Raw genomic sequence first — 7,023 nt, forward strand, 5'->3', positions numbered from 1 at the left:
GCGGGGCGGCTGGGCCCGTGAGCCATGGCCGCTGAGCCTGCGCGTCCGGAGCCTGTGCTCCGCAACGGGAGAGGCCGCAGTAGAGGGAGGCCCGCGTACCAAAAAAAAAAAAAAGTATGGTGCTTGACAAAGAAACAAAGGTGGGCTTTAGGGGGGAAAAAAGATTTTATGTTTTGCACACCAGTGGTTGAGATTTGTGAAATTAGTGTCCACAACATATATACCTTTATGTGGATCTTTACTGTGACTAAGTGGTAAGCTCATTAAATACGTATTGAGTATCTACAATGTGCATGGCATTTTGCTAAAGTGGGGGCTTTCATGAGTTCATGGTTAAATTATTTGGAGGACCTTTCTCTTCCCAGCTGTGTGTCTGGGAACTCCTATTCATGCTTTAAGAAGCAGCTCATCCTTCGTCTCCTCTTTGAAGCCCTGCCTGAATGCACCAATCAGACATTAGTCAACCCCTCCGCTGTAAATTTTTGTCTGTAGTACACCTTTTATGTAACTTATCCCACTAACCATGTTTATTTGTTAACTTTCCCGTCCCTTCCTGCTGGATTGTGAATTCTGTGCCACAGGGACTAGTTCCTTCCCCACTCCCTCCCAGCACACACACTAATTCCCCAGTGGTTATGTCAGCCTGGCTCTTAGTAGCAACATAGCAGTTCAATAAAACTTGCTCAATGCATGAATGACTGTATACCAGTGAAGCAGAAAGTTATTCTCCTTCAAAGTCACTCACAGTTAGAAGAGGTGTCACTAACTGAGCCCTTGCTGCCCCATACTTTACCTACATTATCTAATTGAATCTTACTGCATCTCTATTAGGTTGCTATTATTTCATTGGCTGCTTCTACAAGGCTATGCTCACAGATACTAAGTAGTAAGCCCAACATCACTGAGCTAGTAAGTAGTGGAACAGGAAAGGAACCTAGTCTGCCTGACTCTGAAGCCATGCTTATTCCACTAAGTTACACTGAGTCTCATAAAAAAAGGATGACTGACATCTTAACAAGGTTATGATCTATTTGCCTCTTTACATGTTTTCAACAACATATAATAGCGTATTGTACAAACACTGACTTTCCTAGCACTGGGAACATGCCACCTATTAGTATGTCATTGGAGAGAGAATATCTCAGTATCCTTCCAGTATAATAACATGCTCAGCATCCACCAAGCTTTCAAGCATGCTAAAGAGGAGGGCAAACACAGTGTCTGAAATGTCCTTAGAGCTTCAGATTTTAGGCTCAGGAGATTCCAGGAAAATGCCCAAGTGCCTCGTGGATATGACAGGTAGATTTGAGTGTGTTTATTCTGATAAACCTTATCCCAGAAGAATCTGAGGTAAGTTCTCAGTTCCTCAGTAGGGAGAGATACGCAGCCTGGAAGATAAACATGGAAGACAGATGCCCTTGCGGGAGACTTCCTTGGGATGGAGGATATTAACTCAGGGAAATTGTGAGTTCTCATTTGGATAAAAGGTTCCGCCAGGGCAGGGATGACATGTCTCCCCATAATTCCTGGCTCACAGTGTGAGATGCTCATCACACCTGCTCCGTAAGTTTTTTGCTGACGAAGCACTATCCGTTGTCATATACGTCAGCTAGAGCCCTATCCCAAAAGGATTGTCATGAAAAAAAATTGACTACTCCAGATTTGAAAATAAGGTATAGATTATGCTCAGGAAGCATAAGGGAGAGGAGATGCTTTCGGAATCAGAATATCTGCATACAAATTTAGACATCATCTTTTAAAGAGATTGTAACAGCTTGGAGGAGAAATCGGCATGACTCTATTAATAGTTAGTGAAATGGCAGGGCATACACTCTGTAGAATAGCTCCATATGGTGAGAGGGAAGACATCTTTTATTACCACACATTTCCCAACAGCTAAACTGATAGCCTTGTAGTGAAGAGCTTCCAAAGGCACACTACAAAATGACAAAAGCCCCACAGCACACTGAACTGCTAGATTGTATTCTTGCTCTGCAGAGAGCAGGGAAATCCCACTTATAATGTAATCACATCCACGTGTTGTCCCGTGTGTGTGAAGTTCAGCCTACCGCCTGAGATTCTACAGCTGAAATCAAAGGGAACTGGGCATATGTCTGAAGGCAGGAAAGGAAATACAAGGAGAACCACGATTTCTCATAAACCAGCCATAAAAGGTCCTTTTCCTTACCAAACCTATTAATCTATTTAGCTCTTTGAATTAATCCATTTGATTCTTTGAAACAATAAAAATGTTTAAGAATCTTGGAAGCACCAAGGAAAGGATCAGCTTTCCTTTTTAAATCAAGAATGCTAAGATCATTGCAGATATATGACATTAACATTAAATATTATTTTTGTTTCAAAAGCTATGCATAGTGATTTATAGAAATAATTTGAAAAGAGAGGAAGTTTTAAGAAATACTGATATTCCCACCCCTAATAGATAATTACTCTTAAAGATTTGGTGAATATAATTGTGGACCCATGAAAATGGGCTAATGCTATGAATATTGTTTTATAACATTTTTTCACTTGTAAATATATTGGGAACAAATCTCCATGACAATATATGTTTTTTAATTAATTAAGATGACATAAGACAAGCACAGATATTGTATCATATCAAGGCATGTATTTTAACGTCATTTTTAATGTCTGTATAGTATTCCATTCTATGGGTATGTCATAATGTATATAACTAGTGTTTTGTTTTTAGAAATACAAGATTTCGCTTTATTGGTAAGCAGCTTGAGGTGACCTCTAAAAATGGTTTGCTATTCATTTGACCCAGATAACTGCACAAAATCATGCAAATCAAGAGCTTCACATCTTCGTGTTCACTTTAAAAACACTCGTGAAACTGCCCATGCCATTAAGGGTATGCATATCTGAAAAGCCACCAAGTGTATGAAGGATGTCACTTTACAGAAGCAATGTGTGCCATTCTGTCGCTACAGTGATGGAGTTGACAGGTGTGCCCAGGCCAAACACTGGGGCTAGATGCAGGGTCGGTGGCCCAAATAGAGTGCTGAATTTTTACTGCACATGCTCAAAAGTGCAGAGAGTAATGCTGAACTTAAGGGCTTAGATTGAGCACATCCAAGTGAACAATGCCCCCAAGGTGCAACGTGGGACTTAACAGAGTTCATGGTCAGATCAACCCATACACAAGCTCTCCCTGCCACATTGAGATGACCCTTACTGAAAAAGAACAGATTGTTCCTAAATCAGAAGAGGAGGTTGCACAGAAGGAAAATATATCCCAGAAGAAACTGAAGAAACAAAAACTTATGGCCCAGGAATAAATGCTGCAAAAAAATAAATGCAAATAAAAGTAAAAGAAAAAAAAAAGAAGTACAAAATTTCCCCACATTTTCTCCTACTGTTATAAACAATGGGCGAAAGAATTATCAATGGACATATATCTTAGCACTCATTTATTTATTTATTTATTTATCTCTAATTTATTTCCTTAGGATTACCTACTACAATTGGCATTACTGGGTTACGTGAGATGAGCTTTCTGAAGCCTTTCCTCATTGCTTCCAGAGTGGCTATGCCCAGCTGTGCTCCCACCCACAGTGCATGAGTGTGTATGAAGGAGGGGTTGGAGTTTCATATAAAAGTTTCGAAGAGTTTTTTTCTCTAGAAATTATGTGTATTTTTTCAAGCGTGAATTGCATGATTCATATCCTTTGATTTTGTTTTTTTCTATTGGGGTGTTTGCATTTTATTTTTAATTTACAAAATCTCTTTGTGTAGTGATTAATACCTCTTTCATCTGACATATATGAAGGAATTCCCATTTTGTCATTTGCTTTTGAAATGTGTGTGTTTATATACAGTCAACCTCATTATTAATGGATTCTGCATTTGCAAATTTGCCTACTCACTAAAATTTCCTTGTAACCCCAAATCAATATTTGTGGTGTTTTCTGTGGTCATTTGTGGACATGTGCAGAGCAGTGAAAAATTTGAATCGCATGACTCGATAATTCCCAGCTGAGGTCCAATAGGGCAACCTTCAACCTTCTTGTTTCACATCTCATACTGTAAATGAGTGTCCTTTTCACAGTCTATTTAGTGCCATGTTTTTCACATTTTGATGCTTTTTGTTGGTGATTTCACTGTTTAAAATGGCCCCCAAAAGGTAGTGCTGAAGTGCTGTCTAGTGTTCCTCCGTGCAAGAAGGCTGTGATGTGCCTTGCAGAGAAAATATGTGTTAGATAAGCTTTGTTCAGGCATGAGTTATAGTAGCTGTTGGCCATGGGTTCAGTATTAATGAATCAACAGTGTATATTAAATAAGGTCTCTTTAAACAGTAGTATGTATAAGGTTATGTATTAATTGGTTGACAAAAATGTTGGGGTCAGAGGCTTGCAGGAACCTAGGCATATATTTCCCTCAGGAGCAATGCTTCAGTATTTGCTAATTCAGTGTTCATGGTGACATTATAGAACATTAACTACAGGATATAGCAATAATTGAATATATATATATATATTTTTCTTTTTCTTCACATGTAGACATTTATAGTTTTTATCTACTCAAATATTTCAATCTTCTTTGTGGACTGTGACTTGGTGTTGTGCTTGTTACTGGGAGAATATTTATTCTCTACTCTTCATATTTTTCATGTGGGAGGGCCTCTACCAGAGTAACACACCTGGCTCCTCTTTGGGCTGACACTTACCTGAGTGGTGAATTTGGGAGAAGAGACAGCTACCTTTACCCTTGGCCTTGAGTCTGTCCCCTTTCTGCAAACAGCACAATCCTTTGATCCTTGTTTTATAGGGTGTCTGCCCAAAGGTGCAGGCCTGCAGGTGGTCAGCACTGCCTGTAACTGGGAAAGTCAACTTCTGGGGTACAGTATGAGCAGGTCCATTGTCATGACTGGCTTAAACTATGTTCCCTGACATCTGCTATATCAGTGAAAATGTTCATCATCTCTCTGACTCCGGGGTCTATCTCTCAGTTGGTTACAAACTAAAGTAGGGAAATAAGGAGTGTTTTTATAGTAGCACTCTTCTCTTAAAACATTCTTTTTACTTTAAAAATGGTATAAATATTCACATATGGTTTCTTCTAGTTCTTCTTTGGCTCTTTTTTTACTCTTAACTTTTCGTTTCAGAGTAGCTGATATTGCTGTTGGATTTCTCTGTTTCTAAATAAGCCACTGCCATCCAGGTAAAAGGAATCAGATCCTGTTAGCCCCAGTACCTGGAGTGGGGACTGTTCTTCTGTTGTTCCTACCAGCCTTATTTTCTGAGGTCTGAGTCCAGCTCCTATCTACCTTGGCTTGATATCAGACAGAATTTTTAATCTTGATTCTTGAAGTGTTTGACACTCAGCCTGTTTGGACATGGCCACTGTCTCTTATTCCCATTGACTCTGTTCTTTGAAATTCGTGTTTCTGCCCCTCCTTTCCTGCATCAATTATCCCTTAGATCTTAGGTGTTTGACTCAGATTTGAGCCAAAGTATAGTGACTCTGTTCAAACTTAGTCTCAAAGTTCCAAATTTCTATTTCCTAAGGTCCTATTAACTTCACATTGATTTTTTTTCCTAAATGCCATCACCCATTGCTTTGTGTGCCTGGTAGCAGCAGCTTGTGTACTCTTGCCTTGTAGGATATAAACATGACAGATATGCCCAGTTCTGCTCAGGTACTGTGATGGCTTTGAAGATGTCTTAGATCTCTTGCATGGGATCCAGCTATTGGGTATGTGGACAGCTGCCTTCTCTAGCTCGTTGGGATTACCATGGTGGGTATCACCACTCCAGGGAGGGGATGGAAGGCAGTAAGGCAGTACATTAAGGAAGAACAAGCTATAGGACTAGTACTCAATTCACCTGTCATTACCAATACTGATTCAGAAACCTGGCCTGTGGCACATACTTTCAGTGACACTGGGCATGGATATGCTGTTTCTGTCGATCAAACTATACTGCTGCCCAGAAGGGTCCTAAGAACACCACCATCAGAGCCATGAGTGGCTACACTCAGATTTGGGATGGGTTCATGTGGCTTACCCCAGCTTATGGACATATGAGCACTCATGCACCCCTGTGTTGGGAACAGAAAAACCAATTCAGTGGCATGAGGGATATGGGATGGATATCACTGGAACTGTGCAGTCATTCTGTCACATTAAAGGATAGTGACTGTTTGGCACTGACTGGTTGTGCTGTCCAGGTATTTATTAGGTAGCTGTGAAGGGGACCCAGTGGTTGTGTGGCACAAATCTTTGGGCATGGCTTCCACCTGGATGGTTGGACCCCTGTACCCTGGGTTTTCCCTGGGCACAGGGGAGAATCTGCCCCACGGTAATAACAATTGCTCACCTCCCTCTCCTCAAGGCCAGACGGGCATGCGCTGTTTTCTACTGGTGTGATCATTTGGCCACCATCTTTCTCCCCTCCACTGTCCCGGAGGACATTGTAGCACACATAGAAGCCCTTACTAAATTCACCCAGCAAGACTTAAATGGTAGCCGGCAAAGCTTGTCCTTACTGAATGCTGAAATGTCTCTAGTGAGAAAAGCTGTCCTCCAGAATAGAATGGCCTTGGACATTATCACTGCCTTGCAGGGAGGCACCTGTGCCATTATTCAAGCAGAATGTTGTGTGTTCATGCCTGATGAGTCGGCTAAGGTGTCATCTTTATTAAATCACATGAGGACACAGGTAAAGGCCCTGAGTGATCCAACCCCCAGCCTAGGACTTAATAATTATCAGTGCTTCTGATCATGGGGCTCTTGGTGGAAAAAATTGTTACTGATTTTGGGAATCATCTCAATTTGTGTTTTCTCTTGCATGTGCCTGTATTGTTACTGTTGTATCTGCCTCCACTGCAGCCAGACAGCTGCCAAACAAATCATGTGGCTCAGTAGGGTTGAGAAGGGACTAGAATATCGCTGAACCAAAATGCTTCAGCCCGGGCTTCCCTGGTGGCGCAGGGGTTGCGCGTCCGCCTGCCGATGCAGGGGAACCAGGTTCGCGCCCCGGTCTGGGAGGATCCCAC

At 41.3% G+C, this 7,023-nt stretch overlaps 1 pseudogene; it reads left to right on the forward strand.

The window, feature by feature from the left end:
- The first annotated feature begins 2,766 nt into the window (after positions 1 to 2,766).
- LOC129392309 (60S ribosomal protein L17-like) lies at positions 2,767 to 3,305 on the forward strand (annotated as a pseudogene).
- The last annotated feature ends 3,718 nt before the right edge of the window (positions 3,306 to 7,023 follow it).

This window comes from Physeter macrocephalus, chromosome 1 (assembly GCF_002837175.3).
Source record: "Physeter macrocephalus isolate SW-GA chromosome 1, ASM283717v5, whole genome shotgun sequence".
Lineage (NCBI taxonomy): Eukaryota > Metazoa > Chordata > Mammalia > Artiodactyla > Physeteridae > Physeter > Physeter macrocephalus.